We start from the raw sequence: 26,085 nt of genomic DNA, 5'->3' as shown, positions 1-26,085 counted from the left end.
TCAATGTCATGAACTACCTTATATCGTGGGATCGGGAAAACTCCATATACCGTATCAATGTTAATAGCAGTAAGAATTACGTTTAGACATTATCATGCTATTATACGGTTCATCTGACGAGTAAATTCGCTATGCTTCTTTCTGAGTGGAGTGGAACATTGATAGATTATGGGCTATATGTGCGTTCTGCGTGATTTCTTGCAAGCAATGTCGTCGCCCTGAACACAAATTATGTCCTGTAATAGCTGCATCCTCGTGTATGCACCAAACAGGCAACAGAAATCCAGTTCAGTCAGGAGCACTTTTTTGTCAAATCCAGCAGAGGCCGCAAGAGAGCCGTTCACGTTGACCTTAGATCAGTCTGATTTATTGCTGCGTGGTGCAACACGCTGAATGCGTCATAACTAACTCATGTTCACGGAATGACGTATGTTTGACTTCAGTATTTACAGTATGTATAGGAATGAGTAGAAAACGTTTAAAATAATGGATGCGGTATGTATTAATGATATCTGTGTTTATGTAAAGTAGCAACATATAATACAATTACATGACCCAAATAAACAAAATATTTTAATTTGAAAATGATTAACTTCTATTTGTTGTTAGTGCCATACCGTGGCACATCAAAGCACCCAAAATATATGAATCTGTCAGTTTACAAAAAGCTCATAACCTGTATGCTAGAGGAGAATAATACATTTTAACAAAGGCTTTAGATAAAAACAGGTGTGCAATGTATTTCATTTAGGTAAGGCATTCTATTTGCTTGTTTTTTTGGGGGGTATAATTCATGCCAGGCAAGACTGAAAGACAGTTTGGAGGTACTACAGGCACGTCTGCTCCTCTAATTCAGCCACATTCAGATGTATGTTCTCACTAACTCTCAAAGCCCGGGTTGCCCAACCCTGTTCCTGGAGATCTATTCCTGTAGGTTTTCACTCCAACCCTAAAAAAGCACACCTAATTCAACAGCTAGAGATATCCTTGAGCTGCTAATTAGTACAATCAGGTGTGCCAAATTATGGTTTAAATGAACCAACAGGATGGTAGAATTCCAGGAACAGGGTTATGCATAAAACATGGGTATTGGCAAGACCACCATATAGGAGTTTAGTTTTGCAGTCATCTACTTCGCTTAACAATGTGCATCATAGTAATTCAGTACTGGCAGATAAAATTTGTAGGACATTGGGAAATAGGGGACATATATGAACATCCACTTATGGCTGAAATACAAGATGTCGCAAGTTAATATGGGACTGTTGGCGAGCCCAGAGGTTGCATAGGTAAGCTATGATAAGAGCCTGGACTAAGAGCTATGCTGCTCCTTGTGGACTCCGGATGTTGTAGTGGAAGAGTCTACAGGATCAAGCCATTGATGCGACGGTAAACTGACATGAAATGTTCTGAATGGAAAAGGGGTTATGATCAGTCACAGCACTGCTCTAAGAGAATAACTCAACAACTTTTGGTCACTTTTTCATGGTTTGTAACAGAATCTTCATACAGCCTCCTGCTTATTTGTAATGCACCGCAACGTGTTTGCTGCACTGGTAAAATTAACCGCTGTCACTCAAACTTGACTTTTCCAAAGTAGCAAAAAAAACAGCAATCCCAAGGTAATGACAAATAATGCTATGTATATGGGAACATAAATATAGCATAATGCAAGATGCTGTTATGCAGGGCCCAAAAAGGAGACAAAAGGGGAAGGAGTCTCTAACAAGGAGGTGTCATCTCTGGATGGCCTGGCCAGGCCACCTCCACCAACCAGCCCTGGTACTTGTATTTATCTACATTGACCACTTGATGTCGCTGTTTGCTTTATTAAATACAAAATAATGTATTAACATGTAGCAAACAACATGCTGCACTTAGTAATATAAGGGGTTCTTACATTAAAGCTGGCCGTGTCATTAGAGAAATTATATTTAAGACTGCTTTGCATTTCAAATTGACTGACACTGCCGTGGTTTAACCCAAATGTTACTCTGAATAAGGTCAATGAATATAGACCTACGGAATATGGAATGAAGATTGGACTGTGATTTTGACAAATTATGCCTGATGAGTTCAACAAACAACCACATAATGAATTTTTATTCATTACCACATCATCTGTAGTGAGTACCCTTTCAGAAGTAACTGATTTGAACTAGAATCATAATGAACCGGCTGCTCGTAAATTGTATGGCCATGCCAATATTAATATTATGTGCGTCCTGTTCCATACTGCGATAAACAGAATTTACCTTCCTAGTGTGCACATCCTGATTGGCAGAGCTGGTCATAATTAGCATGTCCAGTGAGGTAGCTATAGTGGCTATTGTAAGATTCATGCCAGGTGGGGGAAGGCCTCAGGCTGTTTTTGTTGCTTTATTGTTCCTTTGTTGGATGAGGTCGAAGCACGAGTGGCTGTTGCTCTGTCAGTTAGCTTTTGGCTAGCTTTGCTGCAGTTTAGGCCAGCTTCAGTAAAACTTGTGCTTTCAGGGGTTTAGCACACAGTTGCGTTAAGTTTGAAGTGATTTTTCTGTCAAAACGAGCGCAGATTCAGCTGAACCATAACTAAACTCAGGTTAAACCAGATATACTGTCAAGTGACCTTAAGGGCATACTGCACAGGATTTTCTAGCCTGTGTTTACTATCGAAGAAGCCTCCTCCTCAGTCTTCAACCTCCTCACCCCCAAGTACCCGGCCTAGTCACTGACATGCAAATTCATTAGACACTACCGGTAACTTTCTCCCATCAGTTACTCAGACTGACATTACCAACATTGTCCAGTCGGGACCACAAACATGTACAAAATAATTTGAAATCCAGACATTCTGTAATGTTCCTCACAGGTCCAACTGAAAACAAACCAACTCCGCGTCACTTTTCATCCCCTTGGCTAACGTCAGTGGATGCCAAAGAGCAAAAGCAATTCCAAGGTTAACGCTGTATTGAACAAGCCCTGTCTTTTTGCTTTTCTGTATCTAGGCCATTGTAATGGCAGCTAGCAACAAACCAAAAATCTAATCCCAAACCACAGGCTTTGCAGCTACACCCACCCCTCCCCACACAGAAAAGAGTATCACACCAAGAAAAGTCCTGAACACATAATAAATATAGGTAAAGGTGGACAAATCTGGTGAAAGTGCTTAGACAGAGATTTCCAGTGCATCACAGATGTGCCTTAGCATTGGTTATTTTATAATATTTTCAAGGTAAAAATCCTTTATAGTATGCCTTTAAGGTCCGCCCGACAGGGGCGATTTAAAAGAAGCGTAATAATGGCCCATGGAATAAGTTCAATTTTCTCATGTCTCTCTCCAAATGGTGAAATAGAAATTTGGTATCATTTTGCCAGTTCCTTCCTATATAAACTAATATTTAACCCTTTGCTAACAGAAGTCAGGAAATTGAACTGAAATTTACCAACAGGCCTACACACGTCATCATTTAATTTTCGATTCTCGCAAATATTAAGCCTATTTCTGATAGCCAACTTTAAATACAAATAATTGTATCCACAAAGAACTGTGATTTGTAAGTCCTGCAGGCATATTTTTGATATTTTTCTTGTGATTAACATATCCTATGAAAAGACCTACAATTAATTTATCCTACCAATAAGTAGGCCTATCGTCCATTCAGCTAATGCCAGATATAGCTAATATCTCGGTAGTCAAAGAACTATATTGTTCTCCAAAAAGCAATCAAAACAACTCATGCGGTTGCTTTGGTCAGCATAGGGGCTTACTTCATCATCATGTTGAACCTGGCCTTTGTAGTTTCTACTGAAACAACTTCATGAAGTTTTCAGCGATTTCTTTTTTGATATGTGGACAGTGGTTCAGTTTTGGAAGACATAGTGAAAATACAAATAAATCATTTGTTGTTTTGCAGTAATCTTGGTAAAACCAACACTGGCCATGTTGTAGGTTGTTTCCTGAAAAGAGAAATATCAGAGCTACATTTAATAATTTTAGCACACAATTTGAATGAATGGCTTAAGGCTGAGTGCTAAATGGGAAAGGAGAATGCCAGACAGTAGGTGTTGAGAGTCGAACACAAGTAGCTATTGTAGGTTTTGGTCTTTTCATAGGATGCTGACAATAAGAAAATACAAAATTTTGACGGCCTTATTCTTTAAAAAATGATAAATGCAGATATGACACATTTTAAATGTATTTCCACAATATTGCATTGTGAATTTGGTTCACCCTTGTATTAGAGTAGTCTAAATAATGCCATACATAGTTTAAGACATTAACGTTTTGAAATATAAAAATGAACTGAGCAGTAGACATCCCCTTCAATTCAGCCCAGTGCTTTATTGCTACATCCACCTTACAGTACTTAGGAATGTGCTTCAGCTTCAGTGCTTGCATACAAAAATACAAAACATACATGTTTCTGTAAACAAATTTCCCAAACAAAAAATTATTAATATCTTCCACAGACCATACAAATCGGCTATAAAAAATGAAACATTGTAATGCGTGGTCCTTAGTGCTCTGAAATACCTTTTTGCAGGCAGCTTGCTCTGTTGGTACATTCAAACAAACAACAGAGCTCTTTGGCACAGTGAGAGGAGGGGAAGAGCTGGCTTCACAATGGCTAGCAGCATTTCACTTAGTGTAGCTTTCATTTTATCTCAAATCACCAAACAATAAAAAAAAGCCCAAAATACATCAACTAAAACAAGTTCAAAACACTGAAACCAACTTTTTAAAGGGTAAGCACCACATAATGGCTTCCCCAAAAGATATTAGACCTTTTTTTCGTCCAGGGGCTCTCATTAAATTAAGCTGCAATTGTTGTTAGTATGGCTCCAAATATAACAAATTGATCACTTCTGACAGAAACACTTGACGTCACGCAGCTTCAGTGATGAGGTGACAGGTGCTACAAGGCCGAGGAGCTGAAACCCATGATTTTTACTCTCTTGTACTTTAAAAAAATTTAGCTTGAAAAGATGACAGAAATGAACAGCACTGAAATATTTGATTTGGAAACAAAAGACGACTGATGCCAATTGTATGCATCCCTGTCCGTCCAGTACGAGGATATTAGACAATATAGGCACCATACTAACAGTGTTAGGTTTATCAATGCCTTCAGATGGACGGCACTAGCTAATTAGTTTGTACATTGCGATATACTCTAATCCACCTCTAGCAAGCAAATTACTCCAGCATCATATGTTGCTTTAACTTGTTTTCCATTACATTACATTTGGCAGACGCTTTTATCCGAAGCGACGTACAAAAGTGCATACCACGCTACTGCAATAATTTTCCAATGTGCATCAAGTTGTAGTGATATAAGTTAATACTTCAATGAAAAAAGGGGCTAGCTATAGCTAATTTGGCAGTATCTCATTTCCTCACTCTATCACGTTACAAAATATGACGTAGGCTATATTTTGGGGGGACATCGATTTGGGTGGGTGGCCCAAATAAAGTCAAAGGAAGGCACTGTTAGGCATCACTGACACAGTATTCAGTTCATAGCATTACAATTCACATTCATAACGTGTGTTTGTGCACAAAACCGATTTGTAAGATGGGAAATAGACAGAAACAATTGCGGCAGTTCAGCAGGTCACTCTCAGCAGAATTTAAAGGTGCAGTACGCAAGTTTGCAGAAACAAGAAAGAGAGAGTTAGAAGGTTTTTTTTTCCTAAATCTATCTCCCCTCAGCTTATAGGCTAGGCCAGAGAGTTATGTTAAGTCAAACTAGGAGGCATGACAACAAGCTACAACATCAAGATCATGACACAAGCATAATATAAGTGCTGGATAGAGGTAGATGCAACATGACAGTGACACAGGAGATACATGTGCAATGTGCCATAGGAACGAAGCAGAAGTACAAGTGCTAAGAATGATCCTAGGTTGGTAGTGCCCTGCAGAGTGGTGACAGTTAGCCCAGGTACTGTCTGAACAGATGTATCTTCAGACCACAGCAGAAGATGGACAGGGACTGACAGGTTCGTACAGGGGTGTTGCCGAGAATAATTCCTCCGAAAAGATCAAGTATTCAGATGAGCTGGCCACTAAAAGTACTTAGAATTAGTACTTAAAATTAGGGAGATCTTTGTTAGTTATTTCAAGTCATAGGTGTACTGGCTAACCGCAAAATATGTGGACTACGTTAGGAACATTCAACTGTGTTCATCGTCTCTATTAAGAGGATCCATCTCCACGTTATTGTCAGGGGGACGCTCCCCGTCCTGTCCTTCCCGACGCCTCTTATGCCTGAGGAGGAAGAGCCAAAATTATATTTCCTGTTGACTGTCAACAAGAGGTCACCTTAATGTTTAAACCTCTTCACACGTGGAAATAAAATACTCCAGTTGTGCTGGTCTGTGTGAAGGATGAGTAGTTCTGTTCCAGGCTTTCTCTTCCACCATTTACCCTGCTTTAATTAGCCGTTACACCAGGGGTGCACATCTCTGCTCCTGGAGGGTCGGTCAGTGTGCTGATTTTTGTTCAAACCAATTCCCTTAGTTTTAGTTCTTGGATCACTGGATAAACTGCTATACTTGAGCACAGTAAAATCTTTAGGATGCACTTGCACTCTGTGACTGTAGCTGGTGCTTATACAAATGTCAGGTCAAGATATCCATCCATCCACTATCTATACCCACTTAACCTGGTCAGGGTTACGGGGGGTGCTGGAGTCTATCCCAGCATGCACTGGGCGAGAGGCAGGAATACACCCTGGACAGACAGCCAATCTATCGCAGGGCACACACACCATCCACTCAACATTCACTCACACTCACACTCATACCTATGGGCAATTTAGAGTCTCCAATTAGCCTACCTGCATGTCTTTGGACTGTGGGAGGACACCGGAGTGCCCGGAGGAAACCCACACGGACACGGGGAGAACATGCAAACTCCCCACAGAAAAGCACCGGGCCAGATTCGAACCCGGGACCTTCTAGTGACAGTGCTACCCACTGCACCACCGTGCCGTCCCAGATCAAGACATGAGTGAGCTAATCAAATAATTAAGAGCAGAAGTTGGTAAGAAATCTTGAAACAGATCAGCCCTTGTTGTGCACCCCTGCTTTAAACCAATGCAGTTTTGCTTGCAGAGGAAACAGCAGCCTGTCTCAGTTTTCAGCTGTGCGCAAGCTTATCAGAACATGCAGTCATGTCATTACATGCAAAAGCCAATTCAGCTGCTGAGCTGGATTTGACATGAAATAATCCAGATACAGATTTCCCTCCTTGCCCACCCTGGATTCATACACAGCATTGGTTACACACCATCAATACAATACAATAAGATCTTATATAGCGCTCTTCATGCGTACATCCCAGGGCGCTTTACAAAAAAAAAAATTATAATAAATAAATAACCTAAGAAGTCAAAACTAAGAGGAATAGGCAAATGAGAACAAGTACCGTATTTTCCGGACTATAAGGCGCACTTAAAAGCCTTTAATTTTCTCAAAAAACGACAGTGCGCCTTATAATTCGGAGCGCCTTATATATGGATTAATTCCGGTTGTGCTTACTGACCTCGGAGCGATTTTGTGTGGTACACGGCGCTCACAGCGTTCTGTCAAAATGTTTTAGTACGACTTTGGTAAACTACAAAGCCGCACCGCTTGCAGCATTACGGCTACCGTAGTCAGGAGCGCCGCGGAGTAATACATGTAATACGTGTTACAACTGAACAAGGTTGGGAGTTATTGTGAATACGCTTATTAACATTTGAACAATGTTGAGAGTTATTGTGAATGTGTTTAATAAAGTTTGACTGACTGACTTATCTGACTGTTTTGTTTCGCTTAATGCGCTTTATATATGAAAAAAGTTCGAAAATAGACCATTCATTGACAGTGCGCCTTATAATCCAGTGCGCCCTATAGTGCGGAAAATACGGTAAGTCTTAAGATACGTTTTAAAAGAACCAATTGTAGCTGCACTTGGGATTGAATTCCAGAGGCATGGTGCACCTAATCTACGCACACAAGTTACCTGTAAATATCCACTATATTTAATTGCCCCATTTTTCCCCAGGCATTGTAGATTCTGCAGGTTCTGTGCCCCCCCCCCCCCCCCCAAACAAACAATTTATGTCTGTTTACATTTTGTGTGCATCTATGAATTCTGCATGACCTATGAAAATGTTCTTTTTGGAAACAACTTACCGTCTTCGATAAATGACGATGGCAATGACACCAATGACAGCAACTATTGTATGAGGAGAAGAACAATCAATTAATGGACACCTTGGACTGCACACTGATAGCACTGTACACTGTCTGGCCAAAAAAAAAGTCACACACTCTAATATTTCGTTGGACCGTCTTTGCTTTGATTACAGCGCGCATTCGTCGTGGCATTGTTTCAACAATCTTATGCAACGTCACATCTATTTCCATCCAGAATTGCATTAGCTTGTATTGATGACAGGAGAGTCGAACCACTCCGTAAAGTCTTCTCCAGCACAACCCAAAGACTTTCAATGGGGTTAAGGTCAGGACTCTGTGGTGGCCAATTCATGTGTGAAAATGATTCCTCATGCTCCCAGAACCACTCTTTCACAATTTGAGCCCGATGAATCTTGGCATTGTTGTCCTGGAGTATTCCCGTGTCATCGGGGAAGAAAAAATCCATTGATGGGATAACCTGGTCATTCAGTACATTCAGGTACTCAGCTGACTTCATTTTATTGCCGCATAACGTTGCTGAGCCTAGACCTGACCAATTGAAGCAACCCCAGACTGCCTCCAGAGGCTTGTACAGTGGGCACTGTCCAAAAAACTGTCCAATCCAAACAGTGACTATTCTTTTGGCCAGGCAGTGTATATTCTCTCAGGCCACTGATCTGCTGAGTGAATATGCAGGCACTGTACAGCGCTATTACATTACAGTTTCTTAGCAGATGCTCTTATTAGGGGTGCACCGAAAAGGAATTCTTATGGCCGATTCCAGTGGCCGATTTTTTAAAGCCAAATCAGCCGATTCCGATAGGTGAAAGTTTTTTTTTTTTTTACTTTTTTTTTCAACAGGTAAGCTAACAAAGAAAAGATTGTTCATGGTTTATTATAATAATGAAGCGTTAGGCCTATTGTTACTGTTGTCATAGCACACGATGAAGGAGCTCTGATTCAGCGTGGCCGAATCTTTTCAGCTGCTTCCAGAAGAGTGCGTTTTGACGCTTCACACCGTGATCTGCGCCAGCACGTGATGATGGCAGTCGCGGCAGAAGAGTCGATTTCTCTAGTAAGCTTCTTGAAAGCTGCAGGTAGCGCATGCTCATGTTTCTTACATCATAAAACCGGAATACAGATCGGCCAAATTAAAAAAACCCAGCCGGACAATCGTGTGTTCCAGCCTGTTCCGATCCACAGCCGATCAATCGGTGCACCCCTAGCTCTTATGTAGAGTGACTAACAGAAGTGGAGAGCATCAGTAAGACAGAAGTGTGACATCACCTACTGCAAAAGGCTACAGATATTGAGGTGCCAACACTACAGAGTTCAATATCAGTGAGTCAGTGAGTATGGGACTAAGCACTGAAACATAAGCACTGTATATTAGTACAATAACAAACGCGGAAATGCGGGTATGGTACTATTAGCCAATAAGCCTCCAATCTCTTTGGTACAATCAACATGTACTGTAATGTAAACCCATGGTTATGATTCTTATTATTTATTGATAAGTGCACAAAGGCATGTTCCCTTTGCCCATTTGTCCTTCACAGCCTGCTAGAGATATGGAGGTTGCAAGTTTGAATGCTGGATATGCAGTAGCAGTAGGAAACTTACCTGAACCACACACAGTTATAGCAATTTCTGGAAGGAAAAAAAACAGAAGAATGGATGAAATCTTCGAGTTCTAAAGAAGATCAGCAGGCAGTTTTTTGCTAGTGCCTATTCCTTTTCTCAGAACTCACTCCAGGGTGGCCAGGCGGATGCAGGCGTGGTGGTGGAGTTGGCGGTAGCATTAATCTGGTTCAAGTCCGGTGCTCCTGTGCAGCCAAGAGGGTAAAAACCAAAAGTTCCATGGCTTTACATTCTGATAGAGGCTACTCAGAACAAGTCTTCCCATTGCAGCAGCATCACCACACAAACACACACAAATATACAGTGAGCTCCAGAATGTTTGAGACAAAGATGTATTTTTTGTGTATTGTTTGATCACAAATTTTAGATTTGTATTCAGACAATACACAAGGGTTAAATGCAGATTCTCAGGTTTTATTTTTTTATCTTGGTTTCATCATGTAGTCCCCCAATTTCAGGGCACCATAATGCTTAGGACATATTAATATGTAAATGAAAGTAGTCATGTTTAATACTTTGTCACAAGAGTACAAAGCCAAATAAAATAAAAAAAATTAATTAATAAAACCGGTTGTCCCAAACAGCACTTGAACCCATAGTACACCTGGTTTTGGTTTATCATTTTTGAGAAAATAAATTAGATTTACATCTAACGCAGCCTGCGAATTTGCTCGAAATGCATGTGGAAAACCCTCCTAGTCTAGCGGTGACTTAAGAAAACTACGTAGTCACTATAACCCCCATAAGATTGGTGGGGGGGGTTATATCTTGGCCAGTTCCTGGCCTCCACACTTTGCTCGAGCCATCACTCTGATACAAGTTAATCTTGGTCTCATTTGTCCATAAAATCATTTTACAGAACTCTGTGGTCTGTTTAAGATCCTTCTCAGCAAACAGTAGCCTGGCCATCCTGTTTTTGCAGATAACTAGTGGTTTGCATCGTGAAGTGTAGCCTCTGTAGTTCTGTGCTTTAATTCGTCTTCAGACAGTAGTCACTAACATACAGTATCCACACCTGCCTCCTGAAGAGTGTTTCTGATCCATCGGACATGTGTTTGGGGTCATTTCTTCATTCCATCTCACAGAAAGCACTTACCAACAGACAGGTTGAGACTGGGAGGCAGATCAAGATCAGCGCAAGCTGCAGAAAGAGGTTATGATTACACACAACTTACATACGATTGCATATGATCACAAAACTACACAGAGGGAAGTTTGATAGCTGTGCAAACTGCATTTCTATTGTGTCCAGTCCTAGACACATACATTGTAGGTGAAATGAAGGAATTTCAAGCAGATTTTGGCTTCGGTTTTGGTTTTTACATGTAATCATCTGCAAGGTATCCGGAACCTTCGTTCCCACTACTCACCACAACAACCGCACTCAAACTGGAGCAGGGCTGGAATACTCACGCATGTTGTCCGTGCGGAATGTCTTCCCAACATCTGTATCTTCGAAATGAAGGGGCTGCTCAGTCCGTAGGACAAGGCTTCCATTACTCATCATACAGGGCGCATCTGGCTTTAGGTTTCCCACAGAGCATTCTGGGATTTTATTTTTTTTCTGCCATAAAGTCTTGTCACATTTAGCCAGTATGATTCTACTCACACCCGTTTTGCAGCCCTCTTCCAAGCAAACTGCACACTGCCCTGTAACATGAAAATGGGAATATTAATTTACCCGGAACGGGGTTTGTGCATAGATGAGAGAGAAAACAGCAGGGTTCACAGCCGTCATGACAGGACACCCAAGACCAAACAAGTGAGGCATGTGTAGGACTGTGATCAGCCTTAATAAAGTGTTGGAAACCTGCATTCTCACAATGATGTTCTGCAACTCAGTGAGTGACATTTCACCCTTTTTCTTTTTTTCCTTTGATTTTATTGGAGTATCAGGGTCAGATTCATCACTAGAGGCATAAGATCAGGACTGTAGCTGCAGAACGAGCATAGCACGTTCCAGATTACGTTTCTGCTACCGCTTATGCATATGTTTCGGTAGGTTTAATAGGAACCCCAAATACCAGAACTTCAGCAAAATCATTGGGTGACCAGGCCCTTTCTTTTTCCTTTCGTTCTGATCTCACTTCAGATGTTTCCATAATGGACCAATAGTTCCTTTCACCTGTTCCTTGTTGTTGTCTTGGGGTTCAGTTGAACCTTTCGGACCAAAGGTCGTTCAGCCCTGAGAATTAATTTGTGCCTCCTTCCTGAACAATGCAGTGTCTGTGTGGTCCCAAGATTTTAATATTTGCATACAATTGTTTGTACAGATGCTTGTGGTACCGTCAGTTGTTTGGAAATTGCTCCAACAAAGGAACCGGACTTGTGGAGCCGGGGAGCTGGTTTTATCTAAAGGGACCTACAAATGAAGAGTTCATTTGCAAAAACCGATAAACGCCATCCTTTAAAAAAATTAACTGACTGCCGTGAGTTACTGTTTACAGATAGCCCATTCTGAACCCTAAATCTGTTTTGTCACATACGCCGTTATTGTCCATTGAAAATGCATAGAAAGTTTACAGCAGAGACCGTCAAACGCCATTGCTGTTCTTGAACAAATCCCGATAAATCCGTTCAACGAATCAGCGCGCAGTATTCAGGTCAGGTGACGCAATATGGCCGCGACTCAGAGATGTGCTGACTGAAAGTGAATTTCGGTGCAACTTTGGCTCAAAGTCAAACTAACTTTTGCAAAGATGGATAATTTCGACCAAACTGAAGAGCCGGTTGTGTTATCGCCTCAGGCTGAAGCCACACTATACGCGGCCCCGCCGCCTCCATTCATTTTGAATGAGGGGTGGCGGCCAGCCCCCGCAAGGCATGTTGGGATTGCCGGCGGCGCGGCGAGAGGCGGCGAGAGGCGACGAGGCCGCGGGAGAGATGGCAAAAATTCAACTTTGACCCCCTCGCGTCGCGGTAACCAATCTGATTTGATCTAATGACCCGTCAAGTAAATTGTCCCTATTTTTTTCTAATTTTAGTTCCACATTCTATCGTTCCACAATGGAGGACCTAACTCGTAATTTCCGCATCGGGTTTCCCGACTTAATAAAATCTCCTACAGAGACACTGATAAGCGTGGAGAAAAGTCTCTGAAATTGTCGGTGGCTCTGCAATGTATTTATCATCGTTAGCTACTATCACTGTCCAGTCTGAATAAAAATCATTTTTGCAGTAATCTAGCTCTGAAAATGTTAATAAGCTGCCTAGCTAGGCTAACTAATGTCTAGCTATAGTGAGTAACAACAAACAATAACAAACAAAAAAAATCTTCCTAATGTATTAGTTGCTAGTTGTTCGTTTCTACCAGCCACCTAGCTAACTAATCAGATACAACTTTGAAGGAATTATCTGGCTAATTCGTCAGACAATGTTTTTGTTGTTGGTTGTAGACATTAAACAGCCTAGATAGGCAGCTGACTAACATCTTTCAGATCTAGGTTACTGGAAAAATGATTTTTATTCAGACATGGCAATGAATATGAAACACGATATTAAACCCGGTCAACATTTAACGAACACAACTGTCTGTCAAATATAGGTGACACGCCCACAAACAGCCGATTGTGGGCACGCGGCGCGTCGACAGGCGGCCGTCGCCGCGTATTGTGTGGCTTCAGCATCAGGCTGAAGCCACACTATACGCTGCGACGGCAACTCCGTTGCAGAGCCACCGACAATTTCAGGGACTTTTCTCCACGCTGCGTTCCTCTTATCAATGTCTCTGTAGGAGATTTTATTAAGTTGGGAAACCCGATACGGAAATTACGAGTTAGGTCCTCCGTTGTGGAACGATAGAATGTGGAATTAAAATGAGGAAAAAAATAGGGACAATTTACTTGACGGATCATTAGATCAAATCAGATTGGTTACCGCGACGCGGCGAGGGGGTCAAAGTTGAATTTTTGCCATCTCCCCCGCGGCCTCACCGCCTCTCGCCGCGCCGCCGGCAATCCCAACATGCCTTGCGGGGTCTGGCCGCCACCTCTCATTCAAAATGAATGGAGGCGGCGGGGCCGCGTATAGTGTGGCTTCACGGTCACGTAACGTAGCGAAAAAAGTGCGTCATAGTGGTCAGGGAAAAGTTCCCTCCATTGCTTGTGAACACAACTCAGGAAAAGTTTGTCAGGCATCTGCACTGTCTACCGAGGGGTTAACCAAGATAAACCGGGTGCTTTATTCCACAACGGATAAAGTAAAACAGGATGCCACTCTGTTGTCTTGCATGGAAATCATGCCAGTTAAACGGCGAAGATCTAAAGTGGATAATCCAAAACAGAAAACAAGGGATCTGACGGTCAAGTACTTCGTTCTGACTGAGACTGGAAAAATACCTGTCTGCAAAGCGTCATTTATGAGCATTTTTTGTAAGTATTGAATATTGCTAAATGTCTATTACATTATAGGCATTTAGCAGACGCTCTTATCCAGAGCGACGTACAACAAGTGCATAGGTTTCATGATGTAGAGGCGCAAAAGAAACACTAGAGTGAAGTCTATGTTTATGTTGTGGATAATAAGCTGGCTAAATGGTTTTATTCTGTGGGGTATGGATTGGCTGGAGCACTGGGGGACATTGTCCCCCTCTTATCCATGTTTAAATTTCATTTCAGATTGCTTTTTATTTCTATACATTGCTTTGGGCTTTCAGTCTGTTAAGAACACACCACCTTGATTATAACATTCCAATTCTTCCTTCACACTACTGACAATTTTCATTTTCAATGTATCTGTGGATTGTTTTTTTCAAATTGCTTATTTTGTTTGAAGTTCATAGACCCAAAGATAAATTTTTAATTGATATAAAACTAAGAAACGTTCCAAATGTTAATGTTTGAGAATCTGAAAAAAAGCAAATGTTTGGCATTTGGATTTTAAACTTTAAATAATTTTAAACAATTAATAAGCTATCAAAAAAGATGTCAATTATTTTCCTTCAATCCATTAATTGCTCGCTGCTCTAACCAAGAGCTTTACAAGAGGCGGCAGGGTGTTAATAAATAATTATAGTTTTTTTCCAGGCATCAAAAAAGATTGCCTCTGCAACATTGCCAAATACTGGATGCAGAATGGGGTGACAATGCCTGAAAACCACGGTGGTGCTCGCAACTCAAATGAAAAGGCAGCCAAGAGACAAGTAGTGAGAGACCACATCAAAACATTTACCTGCAGAGCCAGCCATTGTGCTCGCCGTGCTGCACCTGGCGGAAATAACATCCGCAGAATCCGCCCCTTTCTCACCACCTACTCAACCCAGCTCCTGGTCCAAGCAATGGTACTATCCCGCCTGGACTACTACAACTCTCTTCTGGCTGGACTACCGGCATCTGCCATCAGACCCCTGCAACTCATTCAGAATGCTGCAGCTCGTCTGGTCTTCAACCTCCCCAAACACTCCCACGTCACTCCCCTGCTCACTACCCTCCACTGGCTGCCTGTTATAGCTCGCATCAAATTTAAAACATTGGTCCTAGAATACCAGGCAGTCAAGGGATCAGCCCCAGCATACCTCCACAAGATATTCAAACCCTACATGCCAGCCAGATCCCTCCGTTCTGCTACCTCAGGACGCCTGGCACCTCCCCCTTTTCGCACCTGCGCTTCCCGAACACGTCTCCTGTCTGTCCATTGGTCTGTTACCCACGTACAGATAAACAAAGAACCAACAAGTGATGGAGACAGTGAATACTTAACGATTTGGCCCTTTGTTTCCTTGAAGGAACAGAGTATAAGTATTCACTGTCTCTGTCATTTGTTGGTTCTTTGTTTATCTGTACTTGGGTAACAGACCCACTAGTTCCTTTGCTACATTAAACTACCTATTTTGAAACGAAGACATGCCTGCATTTATTTTTCTACTTACAAAAGTACGGCGGAATAAATTGAACTCTTAAAAATTCCACATTATTAGCGAGCCAGCCCAAATCCGTCGTTCTTGTTGCGTTTTTCAAAAAAAAAAAAAAAACTGGGGAGGCTGACATTCGCGTGTGACACTGGCCTACGAGACTTTCTTTTTTACGTTGACGCTGAATTCAAGAAAGGATTACAGCAAGAGGAGGACAGTTTTGGAAGCCATTTGCCAACGCTGAAGGAAAAACGGACTTGAAGGCACGGAACGGACCACGTACATTTGTGAGTATAAAATATTTATGTATGTAATATTGTAGAGGAATAGTTACGAAAATTGTGTAATGTTTTAAAATACAAGTGGCCAGAATTGATTGTACATGTGTACAGTGTTCTAGATAGGGGCTTGTATAAAGTTACACAGACCATGGACAATTTCAAGTACCAAAAGTTTGTTTGTCCATTGTACAGGAGTTTAGGAATGGCAGTGAATGGTTGGAAATCGCGGGCCGCTAGGTGGTTGGCCAAACATTATAAGGAGGATTCTTATAGCGTACCACAGGAAGTGGATGTTGTTGAATATCTTCAGACTGCTTGTGAAGAGCGCAATGAAAATGAGAAAAATAAGAAAAGGAGACAGGCTAATGCGTGATGGCTATGGTCCAAACAATTAAGTCACTGAAAGATAAAGTTGCACAGATTCCTAAATTGCGATGTGAAATTGAAAGTTTGAAGAACAAACTGGAAATAAATGCAAGGGCGTTGGAGGAATCTGTTGCAGAACGCATGGCACAGGCCACAGCACACTTTTAGTAAGGAAATTTGTCAGACAAGGGAGATACTGAGTAGGCCTACTACTGCGGCAGCATTGGCTAAAACGCAGGAACCGCTACGGGACATGCAGATACCATTTAAAGACGTATCTAAAGTGTCTGGAGAAAACAAGGATAGGGCCATAGTACAAAAGTTCAGGTTGCTGAAAGAAAAAATGGCAAAGCAAAAACTTGCAAATACCATAATGAAATGGCGAGTGGCAGTGATTTTAAGGACATTAGAGGAGCAGAGTGAGTCAGTATACAGTTCTGATGATGACGAATGGGAAGTCAGACAGACAAACTGCCAAACAGCTCCTTTGTTAGATGTGGATGATGAAAGAAGTGATAATGAAATTTTAGATGAGGAGCCGGGGTTTCATAGGCCTACTGGGGGGACAGAATGTAATGCATCTATTACCAATTCACTTCTTTCTAATTGCCGAAGGTTGGTTTCTAGAAGTTCTACATCACAAAAAGCAACTAAATCAGTCGGGACAAAAAACACTAAAATCGCACCAATAATAACACGCAGAGTTCGTACAAGCGGAACACAAAATCCTGTCAATGGGGCTATCATATATGAATATGCGGATCAACAGGTGGATCGCAATCTTACACTTTCAGAGTTGGCTACAATGCAACAACAACTTCCCACATGGGACGGAGTTAGTGACCCGACCGCGGTTGTTGAAAAGGTGCAAACGCTGCAGCGAATACACTAGCTAACTGACAAGGACTGTTGTAAATTATTGCAATCTGTGCTCCCTACATCGGTTACTATTCTGTTAGAATTCAGGGTCAGGGAAACCCTGTTGTTTTCCCTAATCATGATGCGAGGTTAAGGCTAATGAGCGAGGCTGTGGGTTTTCGCGTTGTAGCTGACATGAATGAAATTCTTGAGTTTGTACCTAAGAAAGGGCAGCATCACACTGATTTTCTTAGAACATTTGTAATTGTGTACAATCGAAACCTAGGTGGAGGGAACAGAGCACTACTGACAGGTGACGATCCAATGTTCTGGAGTTTGGTAATTAATAAATACAAAGATCTCGTCTCTCCTACTTGCCAACATTTATTGTTACAATTGAATAGAGAACTGGGTGCACAGCCAGTCAGACAGTACATAGGCAGGGATATCCAAGACTGTTTAACTGTGTGGAATGAGTCACAACTCACTTCACTGAGCCCTAAACAGAGCTCTAGAAAAAGGGTTGCTCTGCTAGCATCTAATAAGGGCCAGGCCAAATTTCATTGTTTTAACTGTGGGAAGCCAGGCCACATTCAGAATGAGTGTAGAAGCCCCCGTGTGTGTGCCAATTGCAAGCGCATTGGCCATTCCAAGCGACAGTGCTGGTCAAAAGGAGGAGGGATGGAAGGAAAAGGGCCAAAACAGCTGCGTGCACAGCAGCCTCAGACTGAAGGCACTCTTACATACACAGACCTATTGTCTATGATTAAGGCACATGCTGAGCAGAGCAGCCAGAAAGGCTCTGAGAATCCCTTTCACAGTCCAACCCCACATACAGAGTGACTTTCCAAATCGGGGATGCTTAAAAAAATAATAATAATAAAAATTTAAAAGGGGGAGGCTGGGAAGCAAACTGAGAAGGTTCATATGAAGTTATAAACAAACCTGGTGAAACAAATTTGAAATTGGTGATACAAAAGCAGGGTAGGGCAATACAATATTTCTGGTATCATTGGGACCAATGGAGATTATACAACAAAGCTGAACTTGATACCAATGTCAATGTGAAAAATGATTAAAACTGCATAAGGATATACACTCACACTTGGTCTTTCTCTCCCTTACAGAACTAATTGAGATGAGGACGAGGCTCCCGGTATTCTGGAACTGGGGGTCAGCACTAAGTGGGATGTTCCTGTCATATTCATAAACGACACACAATGTGTCAAGGACGATACAAGCAGTTGCAGTTGGATTCACCAAATGACATCAGACAGATGGAAAGACAATGAAGCATTGACAACAGAGGACACGTGGAATGTGTCAAGCAGATCTCCATATAGATCACATATGATTCAGAGTAGAAGACAGTTTCCAAGAATACTGGCATCAGTAGTAGGTAAACAAATGTTCCCCATCTGAACAGTGTATGCTGGTGTAAACCAGAAACCAGGGTGTGATTAACACCTTATATTACCATATGGAAATCATGGGGGGTGACTCAGAACACACCAGTGACACTGGTCCACCCTCTCCACCCTCTCCACTTCCTCTAAAGGGTGAACTTTCCTCTCTGTGGACAGTTCATTATAGTTAATAGATACAATTGCATAACATGTATGAGTGTAATATGAGTCAGCCATTCCCTTACCAGTTCAAACCTTAACAATAGTAAACAATACTGATCAAACATGACAATGACATTAGCTCAATCATAAACAGCATGCATTAGGGTAAACGTCCCTATTAAGCCCACCAAATCCGCTTTTCAGACATTTTTCATGTATACTGCCCCAATTTAAGTGAGAACATTTTAGTTATAATGAAAGTCTAATCTCTCATTTGAAGTGTCAATAATTCATTTATACCAATTTCTAATGTTTTTATTGTTTAATTGGTCAAAATATGTCAAAAGTCTTGCATGGGCTTAATGGGTACCTAACGTACCCTTTAAGCCCATGGGTGTTCCAAATAAGCCCACTTAATGATTTGTTGATAAAAAAATATATATTAAAAAAATCTTAACAATACAAACTTGTTCTATTCAAATCTGTAATCTCTTAGCTCTCAATAGCTATTTTCATTTTGTCTCCACTCCTATCCTATGGCCTGTAAATGGCATTTGAACTAGGCATGACCAGCCTTTTTGCTGTGTTGTCAGCACAGAATAAGTTAAACTTACAACATGTCTTCTTTGGAATGTAGCCAAAAATCTATTTACGAACAAAATCAAAACTGTAGTGGAAATTGCTCTTCAATACTTCATCTTTCAATATGTGTTGTCATTTTGTCTGTATCTCTATCCTATGGTGTACTGTTAGCATTTGAAATTGGCCAAAATTTCTGGTCCAGCCAGCTGGTTGAAAGTGCAGGTGTTTTTATGAAGATTTCTGAAGACCGACTGACTGAATGAAAAACAATTTCAAGTTCAATACTAATGTTCTAAGGATAGTAAATGAGTCAATTTCAGGATTTACAATTAAACAATAACTTTTCAAATGTTAATCACATTTAGGATAGTAGTTTGAAAACATTGTAAAAACACATTTTAAAACCATTCAGTTCATTGTGGAGTAACATTAAAACATACAGTTCATTATGAGGAGACATCAGTCATAACATATTGAAGCTCATGTATCATTAGCCTATAACTTAAACAAAATAAACAAGAAAGATGTCAACATTTCTGCAATTTCTACTTTCTCTTAGACTAAACGTAGGCCTATGCTCTTTGAGGTGATAGTATCGTTTTAGTAAGGCTATCATTTGCTCCATGCTCCATCTTAGTAGTGTAACATAACAGGTTATAGGGTGGTCTAAGCTTTATTTTATTTGTTTGCTTCAATCTTTAGCAAGTCGTTCATGGCTTTCATCTTATTTTTGTAGATTTTCAATGACCTCATGATTGCGCAAATAGAATGGTCCAGGTCCCTACAGCCCTGCTTTGCAGAGGATGAACTTGCGCTTCTATCATGCGTGGGCATGAACTGTAGTTCTTTTGTGTTTTAGTCATCTTAAACTAAAACTCATCTGAAAAGTAAAGATTAAAAAATTATTGCTAATGTTAAGATAGAACACAGGCCTATCCAGAATTAATTCTATGCAATATCACTGATATTTAAATATGGGTATTAATTATCTGAATTATGGAGCTGATTCATCAGGTGAGATCAAAATTAGGGAGGAAAATGGCTCAAAGGTCAAAAGGGAGAAAATCCCCATTGAAACACAGTAAAGTGGGCTTAATGGGAACAGGTGGGCTTAAAGGGAACATCAGTGAATTTATGGTTAAAAGACAGAATATTCTACTCACATGACATTAAAAAACAACTTTATGAAATAAATCTATATATGGTGCACTAACATAATATGAAAAGTATAAATTGATCATGTACAGAAGTAATTACAGGGTTCATACACTTTTTCACCAATGATTTCCAATGACTTTTCCATGACTTCTCCACAACCTTTAACTGAATTTCCATGACCAAAACAAATGACTTTATCTCAGCGGGACGATTTAAAATTATTTATTGTAACACTAAGTAAAATTAGGTCTGCATCTGAAACATATGGTGCCTCTCTAAAACAAATAAACACCAGACAGACACACTTAGATACATTCTTTCATTTTTTAATTCGAATAGTTTAACATTTTCGTCAATGTCTCAAACAGGGCTCGAAATTGCGATCATTTTGGTCGCATATGCTCCCAAAATTTAATCTGTGCGACTTCGAAATATAATTGGGAGTATTTGTGCGAGTGCAAATAATTGTTCTGGTGCAACCTTTTTTTTTTTCTTTTTTCAGTCAAACGTCTCTTTCTCTGTACATTCGCTAGTTAGTACACTCAGTATGTGCCTTGTGAGCTGACGGTGACCCTTCTAATCAATCGTGAGCTTGACATTCTTACCTTTAATGCTGATTTTAAATTGGTTAATATTAGCCTTCAATCACTCCCTTTTGCAGCACTCCACTGTCACGCGACACAGAGAGCTAATGCGTTTACTTGTTACCTGAAGACAAAAGTTTATGTTCAATTTATTAGCGTTATCGAAAGCTGAAAAGTTGAAGCGAACGATTACGGCATTTTTATTTTTTTTGAAACATTAACGTAGCGTTTTGTGTAGCGACCCGGTTGAAACAGCTAATTTCTCTAATGCAGTTTACTGGCGGTTGATTTAATTAGCGGTATTAATGTGACGAGAAGCGCTTTGTCGTTTGAATGCATGACACGCAATTCCTTGAAGAGTCGACACATTTTAGGCGTGACCGTTTAACTGTTACTTGTAAACCGTACTGTTATTGTCGTTTTTTATCAATAAAAAATCTATTGCATATATTGTTGGTGCTCCTTACATTTTGGTGGGTGCTCCTAACTTTTTGAAATTGGTAGCACCAGTGCTACCAAGTAAAAAAAGTTAATTTCGAGCCCTGATATATAATTGAAGCTGCACTTCCCTGGCATATTGTTGGCACAGTAGGGCCTACGTTTACTAACTGCTACATTAGCAGAAGCGTGCCTGTTGGGTGTGCCTGTAAACAGACTGAGCCAGACCGAATTAACTTCTCACACCACCAAAATACCGCGAAGGTTACGTGCCAATTTACGTTTTATTACTATACATACTATTTTTATGATTGGATTAATTAGCAATTGTATTTGATGCAACTGTAGCTATATTTCCATTACTTTTCCAAAACTTTTCAAAAAATATTATTTTCCATAACTTTTCCAGGGCCTGGAAATTGCATTTTAAATTTCAATGACTTTTCCAGGTTTTTCATGACCGTACGAACCCTGTAATTAGCTATACTCATTTACATCCACCTCAGATAGTGTGATTTTTTTGCTAGAGTCCCCTTTAAGCCCACCAGGTAAAAATGTTAATTAAAAAATAAATAAAGATAAACATACACATTTATTGTCTATTTAACAGTATAATAATATAAACTGCATACAAAAATATAAACTATACATGCTTATCATGCTTTATGTCATTGCAATGAACCATACTATGTAGCTACTGTATTGATGCAGCATGTGGTCTGTTTGCTAGCGTGCTAAAACTCATATATTGATTTCAAAAGACACAATATTTCTAATTCAGGTAATATTCTAACATATGTCTCATTCAAAACACTAATCACTTAAATTTTGATAACAAGTGAGTACTTTCCGAAAACAGGAGTAGAAATATACAAAAAATGTTATTTTCTGAGGGTACCAAAATCACCTAAGTTTTTTTGCAACTTCTTCTGGGATCAGCAGGCACATGCCACACATATGCGTCGATAACTCAATATCGACAAATGTGATTGACTTACAATAAAAAGTGTCATTTACGTAACAAGCAGCTTCAATCGAAAAAACATCACACAGCAAAAAATGATGGAGTTTTTTTAAATTTGACTCAGAAGTTGCAAGTGGGCTTATATGGTACGTGGGCTTAATAGGGACGTTTACCCTAACTGGGTGTGATGGTAAACAATCAATGTTATCTGCAACTGGCCCACTACAATGTGAGACACCTCAGAGGGGTAAACTGCGGCTCCCATGTTTTCCAACATTGCCCATTAATGGGCTGTTTTTGTTGCGATTTCCAGCACTTTACCTACTTGTTTTATGTTAAAGAATGTTAAATATTGTACTTTAGTGGCTTTTTTAAGCTTGTAGGAAATTTTTGAGACTCTCCATGATTGAGATGGCATCACATGTTAAATTTAGGGAAGTCCCATCAATGTTGATCAAACTGTTTCCTCCAAACTCTCAATGCTTCATGATAAAAATATATCACACGTATAACTATACACTCATATAATCAATATGTAATCCAATAAATCTATATCAGTAGTTGCAGCAAAGCTTATGGAAATGCAAGAGACCACAGTATCCACTGTAGAAAAAAAGGCAAACGCAGAAGGCTTAAGAAAAATCACACTTACTCACTCAGCAGATAACACTAACCAAAAAACTAATCATATATTGCTAAAATATAATCCAAAAACGAAAAAAAGCTATTAACAAATAGAAGTGCTAGAAGACTAATACTTTACAGTGACCCCTGTGTAACCTGAACACAGTAGAAAAGTACAGGAGGCTATAACTCTGTAACTTGTATGCTTAATAGAAAATTACAGAAGGCTGTGACTTGTGTGCATAATGGAAAATTACAGAGTAAAGACTGATATTTTTCTAAGGGAAAGTTGGGGTAACTTTCCACAATGACGTTATCACCTAGGAACAAAAAATTGTGGTGCCAAGAAGGTCAGGTTGACCCAAGAGCAGGAAATTAAAATCATTGTGGTGCCAAAAAGACCAGATGGCTGGTATTTTTAGAAATGTGTTAAGGGGAGTTGTGGGGTACATTTGTGTATAAAATGTAGGTGAAACTGACAATCGAGGTTCAATTCGGCTGAATTGATCCGGCTTTGTGCACCTGTGCAATAAAGTCTAACTTTTCTGAAGAGCTTGCTGCTGTGGTGTCTTTCCCCTTGTGAAATTATTTTTTACAGATTGGCGATTGGACTTTGAATTCTGTCGGTTCCTAGACACGACAAGCTCTGAAACATGAAATGTGGATCTGCTTTTGACGAAAAATGGCTGGTGGAGTTATCTGCTTTTGACAAAAAACAAACTCTAAATTTGAAATAAAACTATTTTTAAATAAAGTTTAATTTTTTAAGTTACCTGTATTTTGTTGAGTTGTTTTTACTTGATCAAAACAACCCAAGTACAGTTTGATTGATATTACCGGGAATGCACAATAAAAAACGATTTATGAAAATTACTAAAAATGGACATATCTGTTTTTGCAAATGAACTATTCAAATATTGCGTGACTTCTATCAAATATGGCCACACCGTACTTCGATTAAACATTTTCATCGGCTCATCCTGCCGCGTCCCAATCGTGATATCCGAGGTATCCCAGAAACCAGTTTCCCCACTCTTCCACATTCGTTAACCTTGCCTTCGAAAAATTCTTCACCAACAAGAATCCAGTACTCAGTGTTGTTAGGCAGAATTTCAAAATTTAGGTTTCTAGCCCCGGAAAATTTTATGCTAATCTCTGCCTAGTACACTGAATATTTCACTGAATAATAATAATAATCATCATAATCATAATAATAAACTATTTTCATCGATTTAATCGATGTTTGCGTTTTAGTTTCAGGTGCTATTTCTTGCACGCAAAAGGAATTAAAATCCAGAAACACACTCACCGTCATCTCGATATGTCTCAACGAAGACAAGCAGGAGAAGTCCACACTGAAATATCCGTGGTCTCCACATGTTCATGAGAATATGCTGTCGAAAAAGTAAAAATGTAGTAACCGCCCAGCAGTTTCGGAGAAGCAGTTAATATCGAACCATCTTTGAATGAAGTTGTCCAGAAAGTTACTCGGGCCGGGTACTCATGCAGGGATTGCCTTTCTTCCTGAAGCTCTTAACTCCAGTTACTCGAGGTGTTCAAGAGGCTCTAAGGAGTTACGGTGAAGCCACACTATACGCGGCGACGGCCGCCTGTCGCCGCGCCGCGTGCCCACAATCGGCTGTTTGTGGGCGTGTCACCTATTTTTGACAGACAGTTGTGTTCGTGAAATGTTGACCGGGTTTAATATCGTGTTCCATATTCATTGTCCTGTCTGAATAAAAATCATTTTTGCAGTAACCTAGATCTGAAAGATGTTAGTCAGCTGCCTAGCTAGGCTGTTTAATGTCTAGCTAGTGAGTAACAACCAACAACAAAAACATTGTCTGGCTAATTAGCCAGATAATGCCTTCAAAGTAATATCTGGTTAGCTAGCTAGGTGGCTGGTAGAAACGAACAACTAGCAACTAAACCCGATACGGAAATTACGAGTTAGGTCCTCCATTGTGGAACTAAAATTAGAAAAAAATAGTGCCAATTTACTTGACGGATTATTAGATCAAATCAGATTGGTTATCGCCGCCGGCAATCCCAAAATGCCTTGCGGGGTCTGGCCGCCACCTCTCATTCAAAATGAATGGAGGCGGCGCCGCCGCCGCCGCCGCCGCACCCACCTTGTGCTGCCTCAGCCAATCAGCGCGCCCGAAAGTTGCCCAACGCCGGGCAGCCAGTTTTGGAAGAGAGAGAACTGAGCGGTGAACAAGTGTTGCATGCGAGGACGGATTGTTTTGGTCTATGATTTTGAATTATACATTTGTTGACAATCGAATTTGGATTACGGATGAAGTGACTTTAAGAAATGGTGTGTGAGGTGGTGGAAGGAGTAAATAAGAAAAGGAAAAAATGAATTGAATACGAAGATAAGGATGATAAATATTTAGTTGGAATAAAGGTGGATGTGAGGCCCGGGCATGGATGGGAAGCAAATGGCGTTCTTAATGAAGCTCACGAAATAGGGAAACTCGCGAAAAAGGTAATTGGGGAAGTAAGGGCAGGGCTCTTAAAATCAAAAGACTTGAATCGATAAAAGTAGTTGGTTTTTTAATGAGAGAAAGAGCGCTGTGGAAAGGTGTTATTAGTGGGGTCCCGTTCTCGGTAGACGCCGATTGTTTTTTGGAGGTAGAAGGGGTTTTAGGGGCAAAGCGAATGAAAAGATATCGGGAGGGAAAAGAACAAGAATTTGGATCAGAATTTGAGGGAGAATTACCAGAAAGAGTCTATTTAGATTATGTTTGTTACAGGGTGAGGGAATATGAGAGGGCTCCGCTGAGGTGTTACTGGTGTCAGAATTATGGACATGTGGCAGCGGTGTGTAGGAAAAAGGATCACAGGTATAGAAGGTGTGGGGAAAATGGGTGTTCTGATGATGATTATACGGTGTCAAAGAACAGCAATATGCTTTCACTGCGGGGGAAATCATGAAGCGGGAACAAAGCAGTGTGGATGAAGGAAGAGGGAAAGTGAGGTGGAAAGAACAAGAGTGCAGAAT

The 26,085-nt window shown here is 40.5% G+C and overlaps 1 protein-coding gene and 1 long non-coding RNA gene across 2 annotated transcripts in view; one reads left to right on the top strand and one right to left on the bottom strand.

Annotated features, from left to right (window-relative positions):
- The window catches only part of LOC135241387 (sodium-driven chloride bicarbonate exchanger-like), a 50,742-nt gene extending 49,672 nt beyond the window's left edge, over nucleotides 1-1,070 (bottom strand). Inside the window, exon 1 of the mRNA XM_064311710.1 lies at nucleotides 18-1,070. The gene's annotated coding sequence lies outside the window, so the exon portion shown is untranslated. The remainder of the gene's footprint in view (nucleotides 1-17) is intronic.
- A 14,467-nt stretch (nucleotides 1,071-15,537) lies between these two features.
- Nucleotides 15,538-19,852, top strand: LOC135241386 (uncharacterized). The gene is made up of 2 exons (XR_010325984.1): nucleotides 15,538-15,942; nucleotides 18,288-19,852. It is a non-coding gene; the product is annotated as an uncharacterized LOC135241386 (long non-coding RNA).
- The last annotated feature ends 6,233 nt before the right edge of the window (nucleotides 19,853-26,085 follow it).

The sequence above is a fragment of the Anguilla rostrata genome, chromosome 15 (genome assembly GCF_018555375.3).
Source record: "Anguilla rostrata isolate EN2019 chromosome 15, ASM1855537v3, whole genome shotgun sequence".
Lineage (NCBI taxonomy): Eukaryota > Metazoa > Chordata > Actinopteri > Anguilliformes > Anguillidae > Anguilla > Anguilla rostrata.
The sequence above is the reverse complement of the archived record's forward strand: the minus strand, read 5'-3'. Positions and strand labels throughout refer to the sequence as shown.